The sequence below is a fragment of the Malus sylvestris genome, chromosome 3 (assembly GCF_916048215.2).
Source record: "Malus sylvestris chromosome 3, drMalSylv7.2, whole genome shotgun sequence".
Taxonomy (NCBI): Eukaryota; Viridiplantae; Streptophyta; class Magnoliopsida; order Rosales; family Rosaceae; genus Malus; species Malus sylvestris.
The window spans coordinates 28,135,953-28,163,738 of NC_062262.1; the positions used below are offsets into that span (position 1 = coordinate 28,135,953).

At 39.3% G+C, this 27,786-nt stretch overlaps 4 pseudogenes; 1 reads left to right on the plus strand and 3 right to left on the minus strand.

Moving 5' to 3' along the window:
* Positions 1–86: 86 nt before the first annotated feature.
* On the minus strand, positions 87–5,914 carry LOC126617128 (deoxypodophyllotoxin synthase-like; annotated as a pseudogene).
* Positions 4,296–26,607, minus strand: LOC126614516 (2-oxoglutarate-dependent dioxygenase AOP3-like; annotated as a pseudogene).
* Positions 19,036–24,922, plus strand: LOC126617129 (zinc-finger homeodomain protein 11-like; annotated as a pseudogene).
* LOC126617130 (probable 2-oxoglutarate-dependent dioxygenase AOP1.2) lies at positions 25,460–26,629 on the minus strand (annotated as a pseudogene).
* Between the last annotated feature and the right edge of the window lie 1,157 nt (positions 26,630–27,786).

Sequence of the window (27,786 nt, forward strand, 5' to 3'; positions counted from 1 at the left end):
TTCTCCACCTCGATGGGTCTAGCATAACTGTCCGTCATGATGTATTTCCAACACATGAGTCTCTTTCCCACCTCTCTGCCAATTGGGCTCAAAACTCAAAGGGGATGACTGGGTACACCACGTGTGACTAGGTACACCGCTTGTCGGTATGACTGGGTAGCCCTTCATCAGTTTCAGTTTTCTTGGGTTCGTCGTATTTGTTCATTCTGAAAGTGTAAACAGTCGATGAAATGTAATCTTTGTGGTACTTTTCCACATCGTAATTTTCATACACCATTCTTGTCACAGTTTGATCTAGTTCTGCCAGCACTTTTGCATAAGGTCAGCACTCTCACTGGCCAGCCAACAAGGAACGAACTGTATATTAGGAGTGTAAATTGAAGTAAATGATCAATACATCTTTGTGTGTGTACGTGTTGGGGAAATGCGGCAGAAATTATTATATCTTATACATACCGAAATTGATCGTTTCCATTGGGCCAAAAAAGACGTGTGAATTGTTGAATTTTTTGAGGGTCTGTGCCGTTAAAAATCCCCGTAGGATTGTTGCCCAGAACTGGAACGTGCAGCATAAAAAGGCTTTTCAGGAATATAGTTAGAGGGATCAAACAAGTCGCCAAATGTATAGAAGAAGGTGTTGGCAAGTTCCTTTGGAACTTTATTGGGTAGGATTGCCGTGAAACAGCCGAGCTCTTGGGTAGGATTGGTCCAACGTATAATTTATATAGAAATAAAACTTCAAATTTTCTTTTACGATACCTATCAGCGAGTGATTAGGAATAAAATATTACTAATGAGAAACTTGCATTCGAAGACCTTGGTATTTAATTAATTAATACGTCATACAGCTGTGCAAGTTATTAATTAACAATTCGTCCCACCTCCATCTTGTGGAGAAATTTTTCATTGTGACACATGAGGTATGATAGGAGCATATTTATGCGACTTAGTTGGCTTGTTCTTGTGCATTTATGTCATGTTTCCTTAGTTATTTTAATGTTTAAAGTCATTTTCGTGTGTTTTCAGATTTTATGGACAAAGTAGGCAAGAAGATGCATTTTGGAGCAAAATGGAGCTTGAAATGCATGTCACATATTTGGGCCAAAGTAGATGGATGAATTTGAGAACTAAAGGGGCCAAGATTGTGAAGAATTATGGTCCAAAAGATGAAGAACTCAGCCCAAAAATTTGTCACCCCAACTTGCCTTCATTGCCATGCAAAACAACATAGAATTCCCTTTGGATTCCCATGCCATGCTTGATCACTCTTGTCCCCTACATAATTTCTGATTTCATGCTTCAATTCATTTAATTATTACACTTAATTGCTTGATATCTCTTGTTCCCTTCACCCACAAAATTTTATACAACTTTCACAACCATAACATGCACCAATTGATGCTCCATCATTCACATTTGGAATCCCATGCTTTGTGTACCACATGTTGCTGCACCTTTGACCCATTTATTGACACATTTTCACCTCCCTTTCCATCTCTATGCAATGTACACAATCATTCATGCTCCCTAGCTACAAGACCACTCCATTTTACCCTTCACACTTTGCATCATCACTTCATTTTCACCCTTGGACCATTGCACACCACATACACTCTTTGCCGTGCATTCTCCCTAGCCTAACCTGATTCTCTAAGGTTTTTGGGGCCTATATATACATGTTTACACCCCTTGGCAAAGGGTTCACACTCTCATATTCACCATTCATCACAGAAATTCGTCCATACTCACCCTAGGTAGCAAAACACCCCAAAAACACCATTCTAGTGCCTAGAAAACATAACAGCCACTCCATCTTCTTCCACCCTCTTTGCCTAGTTCTCCACCACCCTCCAACCCTCAAACACTCCTCCACACTTACCCTAAACCTTTCCATACCATTCCCCATCCATTCTACATCATAAAACTACCAAAAAATCCGTCCACAAAGCAATCTGCCGCAAGCAAGCAAAGGGGAATTCTTGGATGCACTTGCTACCCAAGTTGGAGCATTTTAGGTGTTTTCTTTCCTTTGATTTTAATGTCTAATTTTATGTATCTTTGCTTTTTGAGTATGAGGAACTAAACCCCTCTTAGTTAGGGGGTGATTTGAAACCATGTTCATACTTGCAATATGATTTGATTACATCCAATTGTGATTCATAAGTTGTGAATTCAATTTACTTATCCGATCGTATAAAAAATGATTTGTGTATGTTGGTTGAGAATGAACGCTTAATTTTCATGCATGAATTTAACGCTAGAATATAAGGGAGTTTCACCTAATCGTTATGAACTTATATTCACAAGTAGTGAAGGTTGCTAGTCACAATCACGTTAAGTAAATTCTTGGCATAAGTTTTATGCAAATCATAGTAACGAGTGCCTCGTCAATGCTTATGTTTTTCATAGAACTTAATGATTCTTGCTTGTATCTCTATTATGCAATTCATGTAGGGAACTTGTAGGGAATGTTTTGCGTTGTTGTATGCAATCATCCAATCCAATAACTTGTGGAAAAACTGAGGGTTAATTAGTGCAATTCACGGTTAATTTGGGGCGTTGAGTATTCATAGCTTATCAAAAAGCAACTGGAAATCGTTTTGTATGCAAGTGTGACATGTGTGGAGAAGAACCTCCTAGCTAGCCTTCCATCCATAAGTTTCATTCAAATTCATTTTACAATCTGTTTTGATTCACTTAAATTTGTCTAAGAATTTGTTTACTTTGTTCTTATCTTAATTTAATTATTTTCGTCCAAAATCAACCCCATCTTATTTCTTTGAGTCATATTAATTAGAACTTGTTGTTTTTAAGTGTTTTAGTTCATTAGAAAACCAAAATTCGTCCAAGTTTGTGTTAGAGTCCCAAAACTGCCCAGATTGTGTGTTTAAGGTAGTTTTGAGTGTTTAGGGGCTCTTTTGAGTCTTTTGGTTTGTTTTAGTGTTTTAAAGTATAGTTTTGCATTCTTTGAGTCTAGTTAGTGTTTTAAACTTTGTTTTTACGTTTTCAAGTCAGTTTCCAAGTGATTTAGCAATCCCTCCTAATCCCCGGCCTAGAACGATCCCTACTTACATACTTTACTACAATTGATAAAAAGAGGGTTTAATTTGTGTGCTTATATATTTCGCATCAAGGTACATCACGTGTTATTATATAAGTAGAGGAAAGCTTTATTTTTTAAGTTGTTAATTTTCTAACACAAATATCTCATCAAATGCTTATGTTTTCTTATGATTTTTCTTATTTGGATGCTGCAATCTTGTTCTAGGATTAGGGTTTTTTGGTTTGGGGTTTATCAGGATTTGAAACCCTAATTGCTGAATATAAAAGCGTGTGGTTTTCGGGTTTGGGATTTGTTGTTTGAATAGTACTGCATATAGAATTATGAATATATATGCTTATAGTTTTCTGGTTTCGAATCTGTTGTTTGAATGCACATATAGGATTATGAATAGGCGTGTGGTTTTTTGTCTTTTAATTTTGTGATTTTTCCAAACCAACTCGTTGGAGAGTTGTTGTGGTTGTTGTGAAATTTGGATTCCAAACCTATTTTCCCATCTTCTGGAGAGTTGTATTACTTCTTACATCTTCTGGAGAGTTGTTTTGGTAGTGAGACATTGGGTGGATTGAGGGTGTAACTTGGGAGTGAAACATTCATTGTTTGGTATCCAACGAAGGGAAGGCAGTCGGTGCATGTCACGTCAGGAGCTATGATTTTCAGCCATTTCGATTGTAGTCCCATGTGCATTTGCTCAGTTTAATGATTTTTGTAATTGTCCTCTATGTACATTGCTTTTTATTTTATTATTGTTTGACCGGTCTTTTATTCAATTTGTTTGTTTTGAAATTTTATGCGTGTAGGAAATGGATGACTAATAAAAGAATTATAATGTATTAGTAAGATTATAAATGGGAGATTCACAACAAGAAAAGGAAAAAGGAAACTATAATCAGTAGTATGTGGAAGAGAGTAACATGTTGTTACAACTACTTGTTGAGGCCGTAAAAAATGGATAGCGACATGCTAGCGGCATAATAAGCAAGCAAATAAATGAAGCCAAAATTGTTCTGGTGCTCAATGAAAAACTTGGGTGTCAAACATGTCAAGACCATGTTAAGAATCTTGTGAAAATAGTGAGTGTTAGTTTTTTGTATAGCGAAAAGTTTATATCAAAATTTGGTGGAGATAAAGCTATTTAGATGAGGAGGCGGCCGACCATAGTGTTAGGGAGTAGCCCTACACATGGCGGCATCCTATTAGCCAATGTATGTCATTTGTTGGATGAATGAGAAAAGGTGGCACGTATATTAAAACACCCTTTTGTTTATAGTATTGCTAATATGTTGTTACCCTGTTTATACATTACTAATGCAGGATAATAGTTTGATATCGATATATTCTTGGATCGGAACACTATGGCCACATCAACAGTCCAACCATCCTCAAAAGAAAAAGAAAAAAACCCCTCGTACCCCACATTCCCTCTTCCCTTTGAGTTTTCTGCCTTATTATAGGAGTGCCCATACACAAGAATACAGTGGCGAAGCCATGTGAGGGCGAGGAGTGGCGGCTGCCACTCCCCTCGTCGGAAATGAAGCCCAGGAGTGAGTACTAGCCCCTCCTCTCGCTGGAAATGAAGCCTTGTTTTTTGCTGCAGCTGCACAAACGTTGTGCATGCAGTGGCAAGCCATAGAAACGCAAGTAGGTGTGGTTGCACCTCCGGTCATCGGAACTCGACTCTAAGAGCGATAAGCCGTCCCTCTAGATTGGACGTCATTCCTCTGAACCTGCAATAAAATAGTGAAATTTTCACACATCTTCTCGCGAGGAAGAAGAACTGTAGCATATTTCAGTTTATTGGCTTTAAGAGGAACGGTGCCGTTACGTTTATTGGCTTTAAGAGGTACTGTGCCGTTATGTTGATTGGCTTTAATGGAACGATGATGTTACAGGTATAGGCTTTTGACTTGGTTATATCTACAACACACATGAAACTGGTTCGGCCCAATTTTTGGGCTCTTTTTCGTTTTTCTTTTTATTTCATTTAATATTTTATTTAAAATGAAGGCATTTTGGTTATGTGATTATCCCTTGATTTCATTTTTTTAGTTGTTTTAATTTTGTCAAGTTGCCACTTAGTACTACAATCTAATGTAAGTGATAGGTCTTAGGTTCAATTCACGCCAAAGGCGAATTTGAACCATATTATTGCTAAGACTTAGCCCACTCCCCCACCCCTTAATGATAATATCGTTTGTTCAAAAAAAAAATTGTCAAGTTGGTTATTGTGTCTTTTGTTAGACATCTCTAATCTACTTTATGAATTTAATGACAGTATATAATTCAGTTAAGAACCATAATTTTGAGAATGTTAATCAAATGAATATAATTAATTAGTACTCACATTGTCGATATACATGCCACTAAAAAATATACATGTTAACTTTTTATCAGAATACCACACTTAACAAAAATGATATTCTTTTCATATACTTGTACCATCTCTTTAATAGAGATGAGATTCACATGTATTGGCGGACTCTACCTCTATTAAAGAGTTTCCCTTAAACACTAACACATTGCCCCCATCAACTCGCATGACCAACACCACACCGTAGCTAACACGGCCACCATCACTCACAAACGGATCGCCTGCTAGGACACATCTAAAATTGTGTAATTGCATTCATATTCATATTTGGATGAGGATTTTCTAAGTTCCAAATGAATGATGCCAAATTATTAAGGAAAGTACCACAAAATATGAACGACATTGTAACTTGTTTATATTGACAAATTATGAACGACAATAATATTATTTACTATCTAAAATGATGTGGGTGTTGATATTTTTTTGGACCTTTTACCTTTTGAAATTTCGCCCCTACCCCCGAAAATTCCTAGCTTCACCATTGCAAGAATATCTCCTTAAATATTTCAATTCAACATGTACCAATGACTCATAAGCAGCATGCTTATTAATTTGGAGAAACAAAAAGTAAAATAAGAAAATAGATGAAAGAAAAAAGAAAGAGAACCCGAAGAGGGATTTGGACCAAAGGATATCAAATGGCACATTAATTATGCCTGTGTGGCATACTCATATGCACCTGTACCAGCAATTCTCCGTGCTCTAAGGAAGTCTAAATGATTTATAGGCTTGTACAGTAAAGGGTGGTCTTCGTCCACGAGCTCATTTGGTACGTGTATCACCCCTTTGTTCCTTGCGAAGACACCAAACGTGTATCTTACATCATTTTCCCTCAAGGTCACTTTATGTCTACAAGGTCGAATTCTGTTGTTGCTCCAAATCTAGGCAAAACAATCACGCACATATCCTTGTTGAGATACAATAATGTTAACTAACATGAAATATGAGCCGGTTAACAAAACTCCATGAGAAATACAAAGATATATTCAAGAGTAGAGTACATAAGTATTATGCGATATAATATACCTGAAATGCGTCACCTGCTAAGAATATGACCGACGAAGGTGGAGGCTCAAAAAGTACCCAGTCATCGCCCTTTGTATTTATTTCCAGACCGCTGACATGGTTTTGATGGATTATGGTGGAAAATGTCCTGTCGGTATGACTGGGAAACCCTACATTAGTTTCAATTTTCTTGGGTTCGTCATATTTCATCATTCTGAAAGAGTATACAGTCGATTGAATGAGATCGTCGTGGTACTTCTCCACACCGTAATTTTCAAACACCATTCTTGTCACAGTTTGATCTAGTTCTGCCAGCACTTTTGCATAAAGGTCAGCACTCTCACTGCCCAGCCAACGAAGAACAAACTATTAGGAGTGTAAATTGAAGTAAATGATCAATATATCTTTGTGTGTGTGTAAATGTTGGGGAAATGCAGCAGAATTTATTATATCTTATATATACCGAAATTGATCGTTTCCATTGGACCAAAATAGACGTATGAATTGTTAAACATTTTGAGGGTCTGTGCCGTTCAAAATCCCGTAGGATTGATGCCCATAACTGGAATGTGCAGCATAAAAAGGCTTTTCGGGAATATCGTTTGACGGATCAAACAAGTCGCCAAATGTAGAGAAGAAGGTGTTGGCAATTTCCTTTGGAACTTTGTTGGGTAGGATTGCCGTGAAACAGCCGAGCTCTTGGAGTGCATGGCAAACGTCGTTGCGTGCCGAGATCCAACAACTTGTTCCTGGCTTCAGGCAGTCCTCTTTCGAGAAATCTACCACTGGAATTTTCGCCATTGTTTGCTATTAATTAGCTAGCTAGGCAGCTGTGAGATACAAATTCTCAGAATGGCAATGCTAACTTGGCTTCAAGGTATAACTTATATAGAGATACAACTGCAAATTTTTTTTCAAAGGAATAAACTATTAGTAATGAGTAACTTGCATTCGAAGACCTTGATATTTAATTAATTAGTACATTATACAGATGTGCATGTTATGAATTAACAATGCGTCCCACCTCCACTATGCGACGAACACTGTAAAATGGAATTAACTATTTTTTTTTTCAAAGGAATAAATAAACTATTACTAATGAGTAACATGCATTCGAAGACCCTTGATATTTAATTAATTAGTACATCATACAGTGCAACTCCGCCGATGTAAGTTTATCTTACATTGCCGGTCCCAAGCCCGGATAAAGGAGGAGGGGGAGGGCGTCAGGTAGTCGACAGCCGGCACTCCACAGTTACGTCGAATCCTTATGAAAATGAATCCAGAACGAAATCGCGCTAAAGCTAGGACGTCACCCGTAAGTGACGCACTGTGTGGCCCGAGCACAGTGATAAGTGAGCAAGGGTCGCTGTATCTCCATCGGCACCCGGATGCAGTGTTAAATGAGCAAGGGGGCCATAGAAACTTCTTTTCGAACGACTCCACTCAAAGTTGTTTGGGAGCATATGCTCCTATCAACTTTACACATGACACACAAAAGAAGTACTTTGATCCTATTAGACGGGGGATGGTGAAGAAGCTAGGACAGAAGGGTAGAGTTCAAGAGAGTAGAATGCGTTTAGGAACATGGAATATAGGAACCTTAACGGGAAAATCTATGGAAGTAGTGGAAGTTATGGTGAGGAGAATGATAAATATTATGTGTCTACAAGAAACTAAGTGGGTTGGTCTTAAGGCAAAGGATCTAGAAAACTCAGGGTTTAAGCTTTGGTATTCGGGCACAAATAGAACGAGAAACGGTGTTGGCATCATTGTGGACAAGACATTGACACAAGATGTTGTAGATGTCAAGAGGGTAGGAGATAGAATCATGGCAATCAAGATTGTAATAGGACAAGAACTCATCAATGTGATTAGTGCGTACGCACCTCAAGTAGGGTTGGATACGAGTTCGAAGGAGAAATTTTGGGAAGACCTTAGAGACTTGGTGCAAGGAATTGCTCAGACGGAGAAGTTATTTATAGGAGGAGATTTAAATGGACACGTGGGCAGGGAGACATGCAACTATGGAGGTTTTCATGGTGGCCATGGTTTTGGGGAGAGAAATGAGGATGGGGAAGCTATCTTGGATTTTGCAATGGCATATGATCTCTTCTTAGCCAACACCTTCTTTAAGAAGAGAGAAGAACATGTGATCACCTACAAGAGTGGGTCGTCAAAAACACAAATAGATTTTCTTCTAATGAGGAAAGGGGATCGTATAACTTGTAAGGATTGCAAAGTTATACCGGGGGAGAGCTTGGCTAATCAACATCGCTTGTTGGTGATGGATGTACATATCAAAAGAGTGAGAAAAAAGAACAAGACTTGGAAGTGCCCAAAGACTAGATGGTGGAATCTAAAAGGAGAAAAACAAGTCATTTTCAAAGAGCAAGTAATCACCCAATGTGTGTGGGATAGAGAGGGGGAAGCTAGCCAAATGTGGGATTCCATGGCTAGCTGTATCCGAAAAGTAGCAAAAGAGGTATTAGGAGAGTCCAAGGGCTTTGCTCCACACCAAAAGGAATCTTGGTGGTGGAATGAGGAGGTACAAACAAAGGTGAAGGCTAAGAAGGAATGTTGTAAACCTTATACAAGGATAGGACCGATGAAAATGGTGAAAGGTATAGAAGAGCGAAGCAAGAGGCGAAGAAAGCTGTGAGAGAAGCTAAGTTAGCGGCTTATGACGATATGTATAAGCGACTAGATACCAAAGAAGGAGAGTTGGATATCTATAAACTAGCTAGAGCAAGGAAAAAGAAGAGAAGGGACCTAAACCAAGTGAGGTGCATCAAGGATGAGGATGGAAAGGTTCTTGCTACAGAGAACGCGGTCAAAGACAGATGGAGATGTTATTTTCATAATCTTTTCAACGAAGGACATGAAAGGAGTACTCCTTTAGGGGAGTTGAGTAACTCAGAAGAGTGTAGAAACTACTCATTTTATCGTCGAATCAGGAAGGAAGAAGTGGTTGTAGCTTTGAAGAAGATGAAGCATAGAAAAGCAGTGGGCCCGGACGATATACCGATTGAAGTGTGGAAAGCCTTGGGAGAGACAGGTATAGCATGGCTCACTGACCTTTTCAATAGGATTTTGAAAAAGAAGAAGATGCCAAACGAGTGGCGAAAGAGCACCTTGGTACCTATTTACAAGAATAAGGGTGACATACAAAATTGCATGAACTATAGGGGTATTAAGCTAATGAGTCATACAATGAAGCTCTGGGAGAGAGTCATGGAGCATAGATTAAGGCAAGAGACACGGGTTTCGGACAACCAATTCGGGTTCATGCCAGTGCGCTCAACCATGGAGGCAATCTATCTCTTACGAAGATTGATGGAAAGATATAGAGATGGGAAAAAGGATTTACACATGGTCTTTATAGATTTGGAAAAAGCGTATGATAGGGTCCCAAGAGACATTCTTTGGAGGATTTTAGAGAAGAAAGGAGTACGAGTAGCATATATCCAAGCTATAAAGGATATGTATGAAGAAGCAAAGACTGCCGTAAGAACTCATGAAGGACAAACCGAAAGCTTCCCCATAACTGTAGGATTACATCAAGGCTCATCCTTAAGTCCTTACCTTTTTGTGTTGGTAATGGATGAGTTAACAGGACATATTCAAGATGATATTCCTTGGTGTATGCTTTTCGCAGACGATATAGTGTTGATAGATGAAACTCAGGAAGGGGTAAATGCGAAGCTTAACCTTTGGAGAGAAGTGTTGGAATCTAAAGGTCTTCGCCTAAGCCGATCAAAGACAGAATATATGGAGTGCAAGTTCAGTGCAAATGGAGGCCAAAATGAGTTAGGGGTGAGGATCGGAGATCAGGAAATACCAAAGAGCGATCGTTTTCGCTACCTAGGATCTATTTTGCAAAAGAACGGAGAATTAGATGGAGATCTCAACCATAGAATACAAGCTGGATGGATGAAGTGGAAGAGTGCATCCGGCGTGTTGTGTGATCGTCGTATGCCACTGAAGCTTAAGGGAAAATTTTATAGGACGGCAATAAGGCCGGCGATGCTGTATGGCACAGAATGTTGGGCGGTGAAGCACCAACACATACACAAAATGGGTGTAGCGGAGATGAGGATGCTTCGTTGGATGTGTGGGCACACGAGAAAGGATAAGATTAGGAATGAGGATATCCGAGGTAAAGTAGGAGTAGCCGAAATTGAAGGAAAACTGAGAGAAAATCGGTTACGGTGGTTTGGACATGTGCAAAGAAGGCATACTGACGCTCCGGTTAGAAAATGCGACTACGGGACAGAGGTTCAGGGCCGAAGGGGTAGAGGAAGACCTAGGAAAACTTTGGAAGAGACTCTAAGAAAAGACTTAGAGTACTTGGATCTAACGGAGGACATGACACAAGATCGAGCACAATGACGTTCTAAGATTCATATAGCCGACTCGACTCAGTGACTTAGATTTTTCAAGTCTCCAATCGAGAAGTTTTCCCCACTCGGGAAATTAAGGGAACACTACCTCAACCTACATTCTCTACTCACAAAGCTTTAACATACAAGCTTCAACAAAAGAAAAATTCAAAGAACTTAGTGAAGAAGGGTTTGGTTTATTTAACACAATACGTTGAAATGAAACAAAGCTTATTTATTGATATCTCTAAGAAGTTACAAATATGTACATATACACGAGTCAAAATAAACAAACAAGAGGGAGCCTTCACAAAGGTTGCTTAGGAGAAGTCTCAGCAGTCGGCAGAGCCCTAGAAAGAGAATGCACCGGAGGGGGATCATTCGGAGCCTTAGTACTGGACAGCACCCTAGAAGGAGGAGGCATCGGAGGTTGATCATTTGGAGCTTCATTACGCGGTACAGCCCCAGAAGACGAATGCAATAAATGCCTTTGGAACAAACCCACAAACCTCTGATGATCATGTAAAATCTGACCATCAGATTCCTTCATCTGGTCAAGCTTCCTCTTCATGTTTGTAGCATAGTCATGAGCGAGCCGGTGCAACTGTTTATTCTCATGCTTGAGCCCTCTAATCTCCTGTTTGAGACTCATCACTTCAGCCGCCAATGATTCAACTTGGCGGGTTCGAGCAAATAGGCGTTGGGCCATATTAGACACAGAACCTGCACACTGAATACTGAGAGCCAGAGAATCCTTAACAGCCAACTCATCAGACCGTTTGGAAAGTAGTCTGTTATCTTTGGGAGTGAGAAGGTTCCTGGCCACCACCGCAGCAGTCATATCATTCTTCATCACGGAATCCCCAACGGTAAGAGGACCAGTAGGGAGAAGGCGTGGCTGCCTCTTCAACAAGGTTCAAGTCAAAACGACGGTCGGAGGGGCCAGACATTTTCAAAGGTGTTGAAGAGAAAAGAGGTCGGACAAATCAAGATCTTAGAAATGCAAGAATGGAGCTTCTACTGGTGGAGATTCAAGTGTGCTTTGGAACTTAATACCAGCCTCTATAAAAATCCGCACTCGATGGAGCTTCAGAAATCGAAGAGGCGCCTGCTCAGAAATCGAAAAGGCGTTTGCTTTCTCAAAAGCTAGGCTGCTCAGAGACCACGAGGGCCGATCTCAGGAATCGAAGAGGCGTTTGCTTTCTCAAAAGCTGGGCTGCTCAAAGACCACGAAGGTCGATCGTAGAAATCGAAGAGACGCTTGCTTTCTCAAAAGCTGGGCTGCTCAGAGACCACGAGGGCCGATCTCAGAAATCGAAGAGGCACCTGCTTTTTCAGCCTTGTCAGCACCTGTCACATGCACACTCAACTTTGCGAAAATTACAGGTATTCTGTCGAAGATTTCTAGTGAAGTAGAAAGCACGTGAATGTTACTGTTCAATCATTCACTTTCCACACGCAACATCAGCTCACGGGTACCACAGATAACTTTGCCAAAAATCTCTGACAAAGTTTAGACACGTGAAGCTTGCAGCTCCTATTACATCGCTATGACCAAGAAGGGTAAAAGAATAGCAAAGAAGCAGCACTAACAAAGTTTAGACACATAAATTTTGAAGGTCTAGCTACCATATTATTACCCACAAGGGTAAAGGAACAGGACCATTGCTGGATAATTGGAAAGTCTCTGTGGGTTAACCTATGTGCTCCGTGGCAAGGTAGACTAGCAAACAGGCCTAACCTTTACTCACATTCGAGAAAACACTCCCAACAAAGTTGCTTGTTTCAAGATCGAATAGGCACCGTCCTTCAAATCTCGAGAGCCTAACTCCCAACATGATTACTTTCTCAAAAAGCGACGAGACACCGCTCTTCGAATCTCGAAAGCCAGACTCCTAGCAGGATTGCTTTCTCAAAAATTGAAGAGGCACTGTTCTCCGAATCTCGAGAGATAGATCCCTGACAGGATTGCTTGTTCGAAAATCGAAGAGGCACCGCTTTCTCAACTTCGAGAGCCCCTTAGATAAAGCTTGTCTGTAATCCTCACACCGCTTTCTTAACTTCGAGAGCCAGATCTCCTTGGATAAAGCTTGTCTGTAATCTTCACACGTAACATTAGCTTTCCAGATACCACAGACCACTTTTTCAAAGTGCTCTGACAGAGTTAAAACACGTGAAGCTGGCAGCTCCCACTATCGTGCTATGACCAAGCAGGGTAAAAGAATAGTATTACTCCTTGTTAGGGAGACTCCTATATATGTCGACCTCCATCCTCAACGGACAGGCAGACCTGCAAAAATGCTCAACCCTTCCTCATATCTGAGAGGGCACTCCCAACGAAGCCCCTCGAAATACTCAGTTTTCTTTCCCCCCGAGAATACCTCTGCAAATAAGCTACACTAGAGCAAGAATATCTCATATCATCAGGGTTAAAAGCATGAGTATCCCATACCATGCTTTTTCCCTGTCTTTTCCTTTGGCCTTGTTCTTACTTGCAAGACAAGGAGAAAGAGAGCAATCAGTCAACACTTGGAATCAAGCTTCCAGTCCGGAACTGACTGCCTGGAACCCCATTGCTCTCGAGTACTCATCTTCAACATCTTATGCTTCCCGAGAAGATACCACATCTTCCTGAGGAACAAATACAGCAAGTGAGAAGGATACAAGAAAGCATGTGGAGACAAGCGCAACAGAACACGTGCCGATACATCCACTACTTTGTCAACAGCAAAAGTATCCCATATCAGCAGGGTCGAATGTACTCTAAATTTGATGGACTTGTTTTGACCCTCAAATTCTTCAGTCGGCCTTATACTTTGGCGGAAACAAGAAAACCCTCCAGCCCAGTTCAAGAATAAGCATGTGGAAAGTTACTTCTTCAAAAGCAAAAGTATCTCATATCACCTTTTCTCCTTTTCTTCTCTTTATCCTTCATGCTACCTACAAGATAAGGAGAGGATAACAATCAGCCGGAACTCGAAATCAAACTTCTGATCTGGGACTGATTGCTTGGAGCTCTGATTGTTTACCTTGTCTGTCACCTCTTTCAGCAGATCCCCTAGCTCGGTGACTTGGGGGACTCCTACTACATGGTTGGTATCGCGCTTGACCAAGCCTGAAACTACAAGTAAGCGTCAAGTGAAATTGATACATTACCTTGTGCATCTCCACCAGTTAAAGATACCACCCATGGAGGGAGGAAGAGTACTTCCAAAGAAGATGCCACATCTACCTATGAGACAGATAAGGCAAGTGAAGACGATACCACACTTCGGTACTTAAAAGTTTCGTGATTACGAGATCATTCTTCCACAATATTTCCTAATGTCATTTGTACTAAATCATTCACTTGTACTCACTAAAGGAGAGCTTGAACCTATATACTGTGTAAACCCTTCACAATTAATGAGAACTCCTTTACTCCGTGGACGTAGCCAATCTGGGTGAACCACGTACATCTTGTGTTTGCTTCCTGTCTCTATCCATTTACATACTTATCCACACTAATGAACGGAGCAATCTAGCGAAGATCACAAACTTAATATTTAAGATGATATTCTTTGGTGTATGCTTTTCGCAAACGATATAGTGTTGATAGATGAAACGCAGGAATGGGTAAACGCGAAGCTTAACCTTTGGAGAGAAGTGTTGGAATCTAAAGGTCCTCACCTAAGCCGACCAAAGACAGAATATATGGAGTGCAAGTTCAGTGCAAACGGAGGCCACAATGAGTTGGGGGTGAGGATCGGAGATCAGGAAATACCAAAGAGCGACCGTTTTCGCTACCTAGGATCTATCTTGCAAAAGAACGGAGAATTTGGTGGAGATCTCACCCATAGAAGCTCAAGGGAAAATTTTATAGGACGGCAATAAGGCCGGCAATGCTGTATGGCATAGAATGTTGGGTGGTGAAGCATCAACACGTAGGTGTAGTGGAGATGAGGATGCTTCGTTGGATGTGTGGGCACACGAGAAAGGATAAGATTAGGAATGAGGATATCCGAGGTAAAGTAGGAGTAGCCGAAATTGAAGGAAAGAGGAGAGAAAATCGGTTACGGTGGTTTGGACATGTGCAAAGAAGGTCTACTGACGCTCCGGTTCGAAGATGTGACCACAGGACAGAGGTTCAGGGCCGAAGGGGTAGAGGAAGACCTAGAAAAACTTTGGAAGAGACCCTAAGAAAAGACTTAGAGTACTTGGATCTAACGGAGGACATGACACAAAACCGAGCGCAATGGCGTTCTAGGATTCATATAGCCGACCCCACTTAGTGGGAAAAGGCTTTGTTGTTGTTGTTGTTGTAGTACATCATAGAGTGCATGTTATGAATTAACAATTCGTCCCCACCTCCACCTTGCGACGATCATTGTTTTTTAAAATGGAATTTTGATCGTTAATAAAACCCTAATTATTATTATAACAATTTTTCCACAACATGTGAACCACACCTTAATACGTGCATTCCCCAATCTTTTCTCCACTTTTTGTGGATCTGTTTGTACCCAAAATAACAGTTTGGGTTGAGCCTATAATTAATCTCAGCAGAATCATCAACGTTTCAAACTTAAAATTGCTTGGAATTAACGCATTAAACTTGATTAGGTGACTCTGAGAATGAACATCATGCCCATGAGTTGGCAATATTATGTTGTTTATTTTTCTTTGAATAAGATTTATTTGCATTAGTTTTGGTTTTCTTAGTTATTGGGTTGTTGTTTTATTCTTGTTTGATCTGCTCATATTTCTTTTCCGTTCTCGGCTGTTCATTTTTCTGGGTTTCTTTTTCACTCTTAATCTATCCTATTTTCGGGATAAGTTGCATTAGTTATTAGAATTTGTGTCTCCTTTTATATTTGCAAGATTATGTTTTAATAAATATAAGTATTCGAATTCATCTAAGTGCGCTTTTAGCTATACCTTACAAAGCATATGGTAATATCATGTTTAAAATATTTACGAAATTGTCGATAATTTCGTCGTAATTTTCGAAAAATCAAAGAACGGAAAGAAAATTGGAGTGAAATGTAAACTTCACTCTATATTGGCGAGATATTAGAAAATCAATGAATATCGATGCTATATATCGATCTACCACAGAAATTTTGCCGAAATATCAATGATATCAAATGAACATTATGAACGTATTAAACTTAAATTCGCCTGGAATTAGCGCATTAAACTTGATTAGTTGACTTTGAGAATGAACGTCATGCCCATGAGTTGGCAATATTATATTGTATATTTTTCTTTGAATAAGATTTATTTTTTAATTAGTTTTAATTTTCTTAATTATTGGGTTGTTTTATTCTTGTTCTATCTGCTCATTATTCTTTTCCATTTTCGGTTGTGATTTTTCTGGGTTTCTTTTTCACTCTTAATCTATCCTATTTTCAGGGTAGGTTGCATTAGTATTCGAATCCATCTAAGAGTGGTGGAAAATGTCCTGTCGGTATTGTTAGGAGTATTAAGATCCAATGGTTATGAAATGGACAAGTGTCAAAAGATTATGAAGTTAGTTAAGTTGGTTATATTGTTACTTAGAGTGTAAGCTACCAAATGCTATTATAAATAGCTTGTAACAAACCATTGTGATTAATAAGAAAATATACTACAATTCTCAACAGATTTCTCTCTCTAATATCTCAATCTTCTACTTCTCTCTCTCTATCCCTTTCTTCTTTCTTGCTTCTATATAACCTTCTTCTTCAAAAACCTCTAATGGTTTACATGGTATCATCGCCGGAACAAGCATAAAAGCTTGACGGTTTGTCGATCTTGGTTTCAATTGCTTCCGCTACAGTGATTGTTTTCTAGTATATTGGTATATTGCTGATTGGTTTTTGGTATATTGGGGTGCTTTCTCTGCAATTCTTAGTCTGGTTCTTCAATCTCCAAAAGGTGCCCACTAACTGTTTGTGGTTTGGTTTCTGTCAAGATTCTTTGTGATTTCTCTACAATCTGCAACAATGGTGACAACTGCTCAGTTATAGATCTTACAGTCTCCGATTACCTCTTTGATTTCATTTGTCTCAAGTTCGGTGAATGTGAAATTGGATGAGACGAACTATTTGGCTTGGCATTTTCAGATGCAGCTACTTCTTGAAGGCCATAGCATAATTGGTTTCGTTGATGGTTCAATGTCTTGCCCTGCTCAATTCAGTCAAGATTCCTCTGATAATTCAGCAATTTTGTCTGGCGATTCCTCTACAAGGGTTCCATCTGATGACTACAACATATCAAAGATGCATGATAAGGCTTTAATACAATTGATTACTGCAACTTTGTCTCCTGCTACAGTTTCTTGTGTAATTGGAAGCACTAGTTCCAAAGAAATGTGAAATCGCCTTAAAGAACAATTTTCTACAATCACAAGAATGAGCATCTTCCAACTCATGTCAATCATACATAAACATTCATGAGCATCACTCATGTCAACATTCATGAGCATTACACATGTCAACATTCATGAGCATTACTTAAGTCAACATCCATAAGCATCACTCATGTCAATCAACATAAACATTTATGAGCATCACTCATGTCAATCAGCTTCGAAAGCTTCATTTACAGAGCTCTAGCTTCGAAAGCTTCATTTACATAGCTCTATCTTCGAAAGCTTCATTTACAAGAGCTTCAGCTTCGAAAGCTTCATTTACAGAGCTCCAGCTTCGAAAGCTTCATTTACAAAGCTTCGACTTCAAAGCTTCATTTACAAAAGCTCCAGCTTCAAAGCTTCACTTTCAAAGCCTCACCTATAAAACTTCACTTTCAAAGCTTCACCTACAAAACTTCAGTGTAGGGTATACAAGATCGCCTCCGAACAACCGCCACTTCGGAACATACATGGATTGAATTTAAAGTTTCCAGCCAACAGACTCTATTGACTGAAGACTTGAAGGACTACACTATGTACCATATATTGGGCTTCCGCAACTGGGCCTCATGAAAAATACTTAGGGGACTTACCCCATTATTTATGTACTGAGGAGCGAACTCTTATTCTATAAAAGGGACTCCCTCACTTTCATTAGAGAGCACCCATTATTCATGTATTAAGGAGCGAACCCTTATTTTATAAAATGGACTCCCTCACCTTCATTAGAGAGAGACTCTTAGCCCATCACTTATGTAATGAGGAGCGAACCCTTATTTTATAAAAAAGACTTCCTCACCTTCATTAAAGAGCATTGCCGCCAGCTGAGCAACCACCTCGCCACGAGCATCACTCCTAACCCATCACTTAAGTATTGAGGAGCGAGCCCTTATTATATAGAAAGGACTCCCTCACCATCATTAGAGAGTATCGCCGCCTGCTGAGCAATCGCCTTGCCGTGAACATCAACTATAGCCTATCATTTATGTATTAAGGAGCGAACCCTTATTCTATAAAAGGGATTCCCTCACATTCAACGCCACAAGCCTAGCCAACCAAGGCAACATAAGTCAAAAGCCGAGCAACCTCGCAAGCAACATGTGCTACTTCTAGTTGAGCATCATTTCACATTGAGCATCACCTTATATCGAGTATCAGTTCTAGACGACATCTAGTTACTTCGGCCCATACATGGACTGAATTTCAAGTCTTCAGCCAAAAGACTTTCTTAACTGAAGACTTGGGGGACTACTGTTGGTACCATATTATATTGGGCCTCGTTACTTGGGCTTCTAGACATTGAGCCCATGATTTATGTAAAAGGGGATAAGCCCTTAGTCTATAAAAGGGCCTCCTCACCCTCATAATCCTCAAGTCCCATCCTCACATATAGAAGCCGCAAGGCTTACAAACAGAGAAACTCTCCCAAACTCTCTCTTTCTCTAGGGGACTCCCCCTCACACTTATAATCCATACATTCATACAGAGAAATACAATCAACATCAGTGTAGACGTAACCCAAACATTGGGGTGAACCACGATACATCTTTATGTTCTTGAGCATTTGTGTGATTCACGGCCGAATTTACGTTGTTCCAAGACCTTCCGATTTTATACATCAACATTTGGCGCCGTCTGTGGGAAATGACACGAAAAGCTATGTCGATTCTCTTTTATTTTTTCATCTCACCCCCGTGAGACCTCATCACTGTCCACCGTGAATCTGCATAAACCCAAAAACCAAAACCAAAACCAAAAGCCCAATTCCTTCACCCAACACCCACACTCAGAGACACACCCATTCAATCAGCAGAGAGAAGATGAGAGAGAGAGAAAGAGAGGGATGAAGGGAGATCATGATCCAAACACAAACGAAGTATACAAAGAGTGCTTGAGAAACCATGCAGCCAACCTCGGCAGCTATGCCACAGATGGCTGTGACGAGTTCATACTTGACCACACATCCCCAGGTAGCATACAATGCGTCGCCTACGGATGCCACCGTAACTTCCACTGCAGAGTCACTTACGCAGCCACGTCATCCTAAGCTGCAAAAGGCGGTAGATCAGGACATCATCAACACCATGTCATCATGAGCTGCAGTGGCCGAGGTCGAGATCTCGCCAAAAATATCATAACACAAGACCAATTCATTGACTATAATGTCGGTGAAGGTGGGTTGCCGGACAGCGGAGAGAGGATGAGCAGCGGGAATAAGCAGTTCAGGACGAAGTTCATGGCGGAGCAGAAGGAGAAGATGCTGGCATTTGCTAAGAAGTTAGGGTGGAAGCTGCTGAGAAAAGATCTAGAGGACGAGATAGAGAGGCTCTGTAAGAGTGTAGGGCTATGTTGGTACCGCTCGTCATCGGGCAGTTCATGGAGATGGTCGACCAGAACAACGGGATTGTGGGCTCCACCACCGGCTCCAATTATTATGTTAAGATTCTCAGCAACATTAATCGGGAGCTCCTCAAGCCTTCCATTTCCGTCGCCTTGCACCGCCACTCCAATACCCTCGTCGACATTATGCCTCCAGAGGCCGACTTGAGTATTTCTCTCCTCAGTCAATCTAAGAAGCCTGACATCACATACTCTCTCGAATTACTGCAATTCAGTCCAACAATCGCTTCGTGTTCAGAAATGTCAGCCTATAAGCAATCAGAGGAAACCATAACCTTCAACCAGACCGACAATAGAGAGGGAGAAGATAAGTTTGCTTATAAGAATTCTATTATTATTCCCTGCCATCTGCCAAAAGAAAAAAGAAAAGAGCTTTACTTTTCTTTTGTCTGCCATCTGTCATCACACATATTTAACCCAAGTACTTGTACAATATTTATTCATTGCCTAGTGATATTGTGACTGTTATTAAACTATGTCACTTATACAACATGTGATTTACCACACGACTGAATAAATTATTTATTTATAGAAGGCACGTAGTATAATATTTGCCTTAACAAACTTTGTCAATTTGATTTATACAATCACACTTATGCTGCCATTTATTGTTAGGAATTATTGAGCAACTAGATCTATTGATCAACATTGTTGCTGATTAAAGAAGTATACCTAAGTGGAAGTGCTCCATCTTTCCACTTAAGGTTCACCCTCTATTATCACCAACCAGGTGATCAAAAGTACGTCCAGTACTCCAAAATTATTCGGCAGCCTACCACTATTATCACCAACTAGGTGATCTAAAGTACATCCAGTACTCCAAAATTATTCAGCAGCCTGCCGCTATTAGCACCAACTAGGTGATCAAAAGTACGTCCAGTACTCCAAAATTATTCAGCAGCCTGCCTTTATCATCACCAACTAGGTGATCAAAAGTACAACCCATCCTCCAAAAAATCATACATGAGCATCACTCATAACAATCACCATCATACATGAGCATCACTTATGTTAATCATATATAAACATTCATGAGCATCACTTATGTCAACATTCATGAGCATCACTCATGTCAACATCCATGAGCATCACTCATGTCAATCAGCTTCGAAAGCTTCATTTACAGAGCTCTAGCTTCGAAAGCTTCATTTACAGAGTTCTAGCTTCGAAAGCTTCATTTACAAAGCTCTAGCTTCGAAAGCTTAATTTATAGAGCTCCAACTTCGAAAGCTTCATTTACATAGCTCCAGCTTCGAAAGCTTCATTTACAAGAGCTCCAGCTTCGAAAGCTTTATTTACAGAGCTCCAACTTTGAAAGCTTTATTTACAAAAGCTCCAGCTTCGAAAGCTTCATTTACAAAGCTTCGACTTCAAAGCTTTATTTACAAAAGTTCCAGCTTCAAAGCTTCACTTTCAAAGCCTCACCTATAAAACTTCACTTTCAAAGCTTCACCTATAAAGCTTCAGTGCATGGTATACAAAGACCGCATCCGAACAACCGCCACTTCGGCCCATACATGAATTGAATTTGAAGTCTCCAGCTAACAGACTCTATTGACTAAAGACTTGGGGACTACACTATGTACCATATATTGGGTTTCCGCAACTGGGTCTCATGAAAAATACTTGGGGGACTTAGCCCATTATTTATGTACTGAGGAGCAAACCCTTATTCTATAAAGGGAACTCCTTCACTTTCATTAGAGAGCACCTATTATTCATGTATTGATGAGAAAAACCTTATTTTATAAAATGGACTCCCTCACCTTCATTAGAGAGAGACTCTTAGCCTATCACTTATACATTGAGAAGCGAACCCTTATTTTATAAAATGGACTCCCTCACCTTCATTAGAGAGCATCGTCGCCAGCAATTCATTAGAGAGCATTGTCGCCAGCAACTGCCTCGCCGTGAGCATCACTCCTAACCCATCATTTATGTATTAAGGAGAGAACCCTTATTCTATAAAAGGGACTCCTTCACCATCATTAGAGAGCATCGCCGCCTGCTGAGCAACCGCCTCGCCGCGAACATCAACTCTAGCCCATCATTTATGTATTGAGGAGTGAGCTCTTATTCTATAGAATGGACTCCTTCACCTTCAACGCCATAAGCCGAGCCAACCAAGGCAACATAAGTCACAAGCCGAGTAGCCTCGCAACATGTGCTATTTCTAGTTGAGTATCATTTCACATTGAGCACTGCCTCATATTGAGTATCAGTTCTAGATGACATCTAGTTACTTCGGCCCACACATGAATTGAATTTCAAGTCTTCAGCCAAAAAACTCTCTTGACTGAAGACTTGGGGGACTACTGTTGGTACCATATTATATTGGGTCTCATTACTTGGGCTTCCAGACATTGAGCCCATGATTTATGTAAAAGGGGATGAGCCCTTAGTCTATAAAAGGGCATCCTCATCCTCACAATCCTCAAGTCTCATCCTCACATACAGAAGCCACAAGGCTCACAAACAGAGAAACTCTCCCAAACTCTCTCTTTCTCTCGGGGATTCCCCCTCACACTTGTAATCCATACATTCATACAGAGAAATACAATCAACATCAGTGTGGACGTAGCCCAAACATTGGGGTGAACCATGATACATCTTTATGTTCTTGAGCGTTTGTGTGATTCACGGCCGGATTTACGTTGTTCTAAGACCTTCCGATTTTGTGCATCAACAAAGGTAATGATTTTGTCACATTATATTTGCAGAAAATTAAAAAAGCAATAGATTTATTATCTGATGTTGGTGTATTCTTTGTTGATGATGACATTGTAATTCTTACACTAAATGGTTTGCCTGCTGAATTCAATACCATAAGATCAGTGATTAGGGGTCGTAAGACTGTGATATCACTAAAAGATCTTCGATCTCAATTACTTTGATCTCAATTACTTGTTGAAGAAACTTGGCTTGAAAATGGCTCTAATTCACCTGTGTTGTCTGCATTAATGGCACAAAGCATTGGCTTACCTTCCAAGAATCAGTCTTTTCCCATTTCTAGTGGCAATCATGCTAGTCCCAATTCGAATGTATACAAGTCCTTTAATAACAATAACAAAGGAAGGAATCAGTTCACTCTTAACTTCAATCCCAAGTATGGTAATCACAGGAACTTTCATTCAAGTCTTGCTCTTGGAATCCTTGGTAATTCACCACCAAGATCAAACAACTATGGATTTCAGTCCCAACCTTGTCAAATCTGTGGGAAATATAATCATTTGGCCTCAACATGTCACTTCAGAAATATAAATTCTTCACAGGGTTGCCAAATTTGTGGCAAGAACAACCACCTTGCTGACACTTACAGATATAGAAACTCAAGTGCTCCCTCAAGATGTATCATATATGGGAACCTGTATCACAGTGCAGACACATGCTTTCAAAAGAATACTACTTCTCAAATCAGTGCTATGCATGCTGCAACACCTAATGGTTCTTATTCTCCATTCACAATGCCATCTGCAGCATTACAACAACAAGTATGACTTACTGATTCTGGTGCCAATAATCATATGACCTCAGAGTTGAACAATCTCACATTGGCAACTCCATATCCATCAAATGAGACAATCCAGTCAGCTAATGGTGAAGGTTTAGCAATATCTTACATTGGTTCTAATCTTCTCAGAACTCCAATGCAGCCTATTAAACTTAATTCAATCCTTTATGTACTAAAATTGTCTCAGAATTTGTTGTATGTGCATAGGATTTGATTAGATAATACTTGTTGGTTGATATTTGATGCATTTTCATTTTGATTCAAGACAAAGCCATAGGGAGAATACTTTACAAAGGGTTGTGTAGCAATGGATTATACCCCATCATCTTATCAACCTCTCATGCAGCAATTTCTAAAGGACAACTTGCAGCTTTTCTGGGAAAACAAGTTACCAACAGTATTTGGCAAAAAAGACTAGGTCACCCTTCTAATCCAATAGTCTCTCAAGTTCTCACATCTTCAAATGTTTCATGTGTTGCTGATAGAACACCTTCTCTATGTCAAACCTGTTTAAATGGAAAATTTAGCAAATTACCATTTTCTCCTCCCCTAGTTAAGTCTGTCAACCTTTTGATATTGTTCATAGTGATGTGTGGGGTCCTGCTCCGTGTATGTCTTTAGAAAGATTCAAATATTATGTGACTTTCATTGATCATTGTACCAAATATTGCTGGATTTTTCCTATCTGCAATAAACTTGATGTTTTTGCATCTTTGTTTCCTTTTACAATTTTATTTTAAACCAGTTTCAAGTATCCATTAAAACTCTTCAAAGTGATGGTGGTGGTGAGTATATTAGTAAGGCATTTCAAAAGTTCTTATTTGATAAAGGAATATATCATCAAATGTCATGTCTTCACACACCCGAACAAAATGGCATTGTAGAAAGAAAACACATACACATCATTGAAACATTTATCACTTAAACTGCCTCTCTACCATCCCTATTTTGGTCATTTGCTTGTCAAACTTCAGTGTACTTAATCAACCAAATGCCATCTCCAGCTTTGCACAACCAGTCTCCATTCCAATTGCTGCATAATTCTATACCTGAGATCCAACATTTGAAAGTTTTTGGCTGCTCTTGTTATCCTTGGTTAAGACCTTACAACAATACTAAATTAGACTCCAGAACAACCAAATGTGTCTTTTTGGTGTATGCATCCAAGTATAAAGGGTATATTTGTTATGATCTGTCTAGAAACAAAGTCTATATCTCTAGACATGTGATATTTGATGAGACAAAGTTTCCTTATAATTCTTTAAATACTATACACCAGTCTACTTCTTTTTCACCACTGCCATCACTCATACAAACACCAAGTCCAGTTCCAGATCACAACAATGTTCTTATTTTACCAAATTCACAACATCACTACCCTATGAATTCCTCACCCAGTCCACCACAATTAAGTTCAGGTCCTTCACCTAGTGTTATACCAAATACTATCATTAATCAAATCTCAAAATGGTCTACTACAAATTCAGTTACAGTTTTAAGCTCAGATGTAGAAGATTCAAGTTGCAGTCAATCCATTGCTACGTCAACAACACAACCATTGTCTTCCACACTCCTTGTAGTACCTGAATTCCAACCTGAACAATTACAAGTGGTTCTCTCCATTCCTCCAGTTAATCTCCACCCTATGCAGACAAGGTCAAAAAGTGGCATTATTAAGAAGATTGCTCTCCTTACTACTGTTCATGAACATGAAGGAGTTGACTTGACTCAAGTAGAACCTGCAACATATAAATCTGCCTTAAAAACTCCAGTATGGCATGAGGCTATGAAAGATGAAATTGCAGCATTACACAATTAAGGTACATGGTCTTTGGTTCCCCTGCCAAAACACAAAAACTTGGTTAGCTGCAAATGGGTTTTTCAAATAAAAAAGAATGATGATGGGTCAATTGGGAGGTAGAAGGCATGACTGGTAGCTAAAGGCTTGAACCAAGAAGAAGAGATTGACTATGGGAAGACTTTTAGTTCAATTGTTAAACCAACAACAGTGAGATTAGTTTTAGCTTTATATGCCATAACACTGACTTTAAATCCAATCCAGCATCAACATACGAAACACATAGAGGTTGAAGTGCATTTTGTTCGAGAGAGGGTAGTTAAACAGCAATTGCAGGTACATTTTGTGTTTTCAAATGAGCAATTTGCTGATATACTGACCAAATGATTGTATGATCCTCTTTTTCAGATACATTGTGCCAATCTCAGGCTCAAATTCTCTGCCCTTGAGCTTAAGGGGGGATGTTAGAAGTATTAAGATCCAATGGTTATGAAATGGACAAGTGTCAAAAGATTATGAAGTTAGTTAAGTTGGTTATATTGTTACTTAGAGTGTAAGCTACCAAATGCTATTATGAATAGCTTGTAACAAACCATTATGGTTAATAAGAAAATATACTACAATTCTCAACATATTTCTGTCTTTAATATCTCTATCTTCTACTTCTCTCTCTATCCCTTTCTTCTTTCTTGCTTCTGTATAACCTGCTTCTTCAATAACCTCTGATGGTTTACAGGTATGATTAGGTAGCCCTACATCAGTTTCAATTTTCTTGGGTTCGTCATAGTTGACCATTCTGAAAGAGTAAACAGTCGATTGAATGAGATCGTCGTGGTACTTCTCCACACCGTAATTTTCAAACATCATTCTTGTCACAGTTTGATCTAGTTCTGCCAACACTTTTGCATAAAGGTTAGCACTCTCACTGCCCAGCCAACGAAGAACAAACTACTAGGAGTGTAAATTGAAGTAAATGATCAATATATCTTTGTGTGTGTGTATATATGTTGGGAAATGCAGCAAAATTTATTATATCTTATATATACTGAAATTGATCGTTTCCATTGGGCCAAAAAAGACGTGTGAATTGTTGAACATTTTGAGGGTCTATGTCGTTCATAATCTCGTAGAATTTATGCCCATAGCTGGAATATGCAGTACAAAAAGGCTTTTCAAGAATATCGTTTAGGAGATCAAACAAGTCGCCAAATGTAGAGAAGAGGGTGGTGGCAAGTTCCTTTCGAACTTTGTTGGGTAGGATTGCAGTGAAACAACCAAGCTCTTGGAGTGCATGGCAAACATTGTTGCCAGGGACGAAGCTAGAAATTTAACTAAGAGGGGGCTCCTTAAAAAATTTGAGCTCATTTTTTGGACAAATAAAGCTAGTTCTTTTACAAATGCTCATTTGTACTAATTAACCAAATACATGCAACTCAACAAGGTTTAGACATTAGTGCGTGAGAAAAATGTACAAGACGAATGTGCATTTAAAAACTAAAAGAGAATTTTCACTATTTTAATATGATTAATTGAATAATCTGCAAAGCAAACAAAATGGGAATGATTAATTGAATAATTTGTAAAGAAACAAAAGGGATGAGAGGGGGCATGTGCCCCCACTGGGCCTTACCTCCCTCCGTCCATGGTCGTTGCGTGCCGAGATCCAACAACTTGTTCCTGGCTTCAAGCAATCCTCTTCGAGAAATCTACCACTGGAATTTTCGCCATTGTTTGCTATTAATTAGCTAGGCAGTTGTGAGATACGAATTCTCATAATGGCAATGCTAACTTGGCTCCAAGGTATAACTTATATAGAGATAAAACTGCAAATTTTCTTTCATGATACGTAACAGCTAGTGATTAGGAATAAACTATTTATTTTTTCAAAGGAATAAACTATTACTAATGAGTAACTTGCATTCGAAGAACTTGATATTTAATTAATTAGTACATCATACAACTGTACATGTTATGAATTAACAATTCGTCCCACCTCCACCTTGCGACGAACACTGTTTTTAAAAAATGGAATTTTGATCATTAATAAAACCCTAATTATTATTATAACAATTTTTCCACATCATGTGAACCACACCTCTATGATTAATACGTGCATTCCCCAATCTTTTTTCCACTTTCTGTGGATCTGTTTGTACCCAAAATAACAGTTTGATCAAGCCTATAATTAATCTCGGCCCAATAAAAAGGGCATCAGGAATTTCAGAATATTCTTAGGAAGGGCCTAGCCCAATGAAATTCGGCCGAGTCCTATCAAGAAATAATTTCATCTGGTTTAGGGGGTGGTCTGATAAGCTCATATTTATATATACTTTACATCAAATTCACTTATCTTTTCTTAGTTAGTTCCTTATATTCTTGAGCTATTTACTTTGTTTTTGTGTTTTCTAAGATTTGTCAAGCAAAGAAAAGAAAAATAGCACAAGTTGGATATTAAGTAACAAATTCGTCAAACTGCCTGTGCAGGTCAGCTGACTTTGGAAGCAAGTTGTGAACACCTCAAAATGAATTAAAGAATAAGCCTTATATGCTTGGAAAGCTACAGATGTATATTTTCTGGAGCATTTCACGTATTGTTAATATCATTTTTGTAGAAGAATTTATGGCCGTTTTAACACTAAAAGGTTCACAAGAGACTGGGCAGTTTGTAACTGCAATGAAAGCAATAAACCCAATAAATCTAGCAGCAGCCAAGAACAAGCCAGCTGATACTTATTCAAATATCAGAGGAAATGAAAATAAAGATGAGGATTAAGTGGGAGTAATTGGCATAAAGGCTACCCAAAGAGTTACAATTGTTTTACCATTTCCTCTCACTTATTGTCATCACTAATTGGCTGTTAGTGGGGTGAGTTATGGAGCAGAAA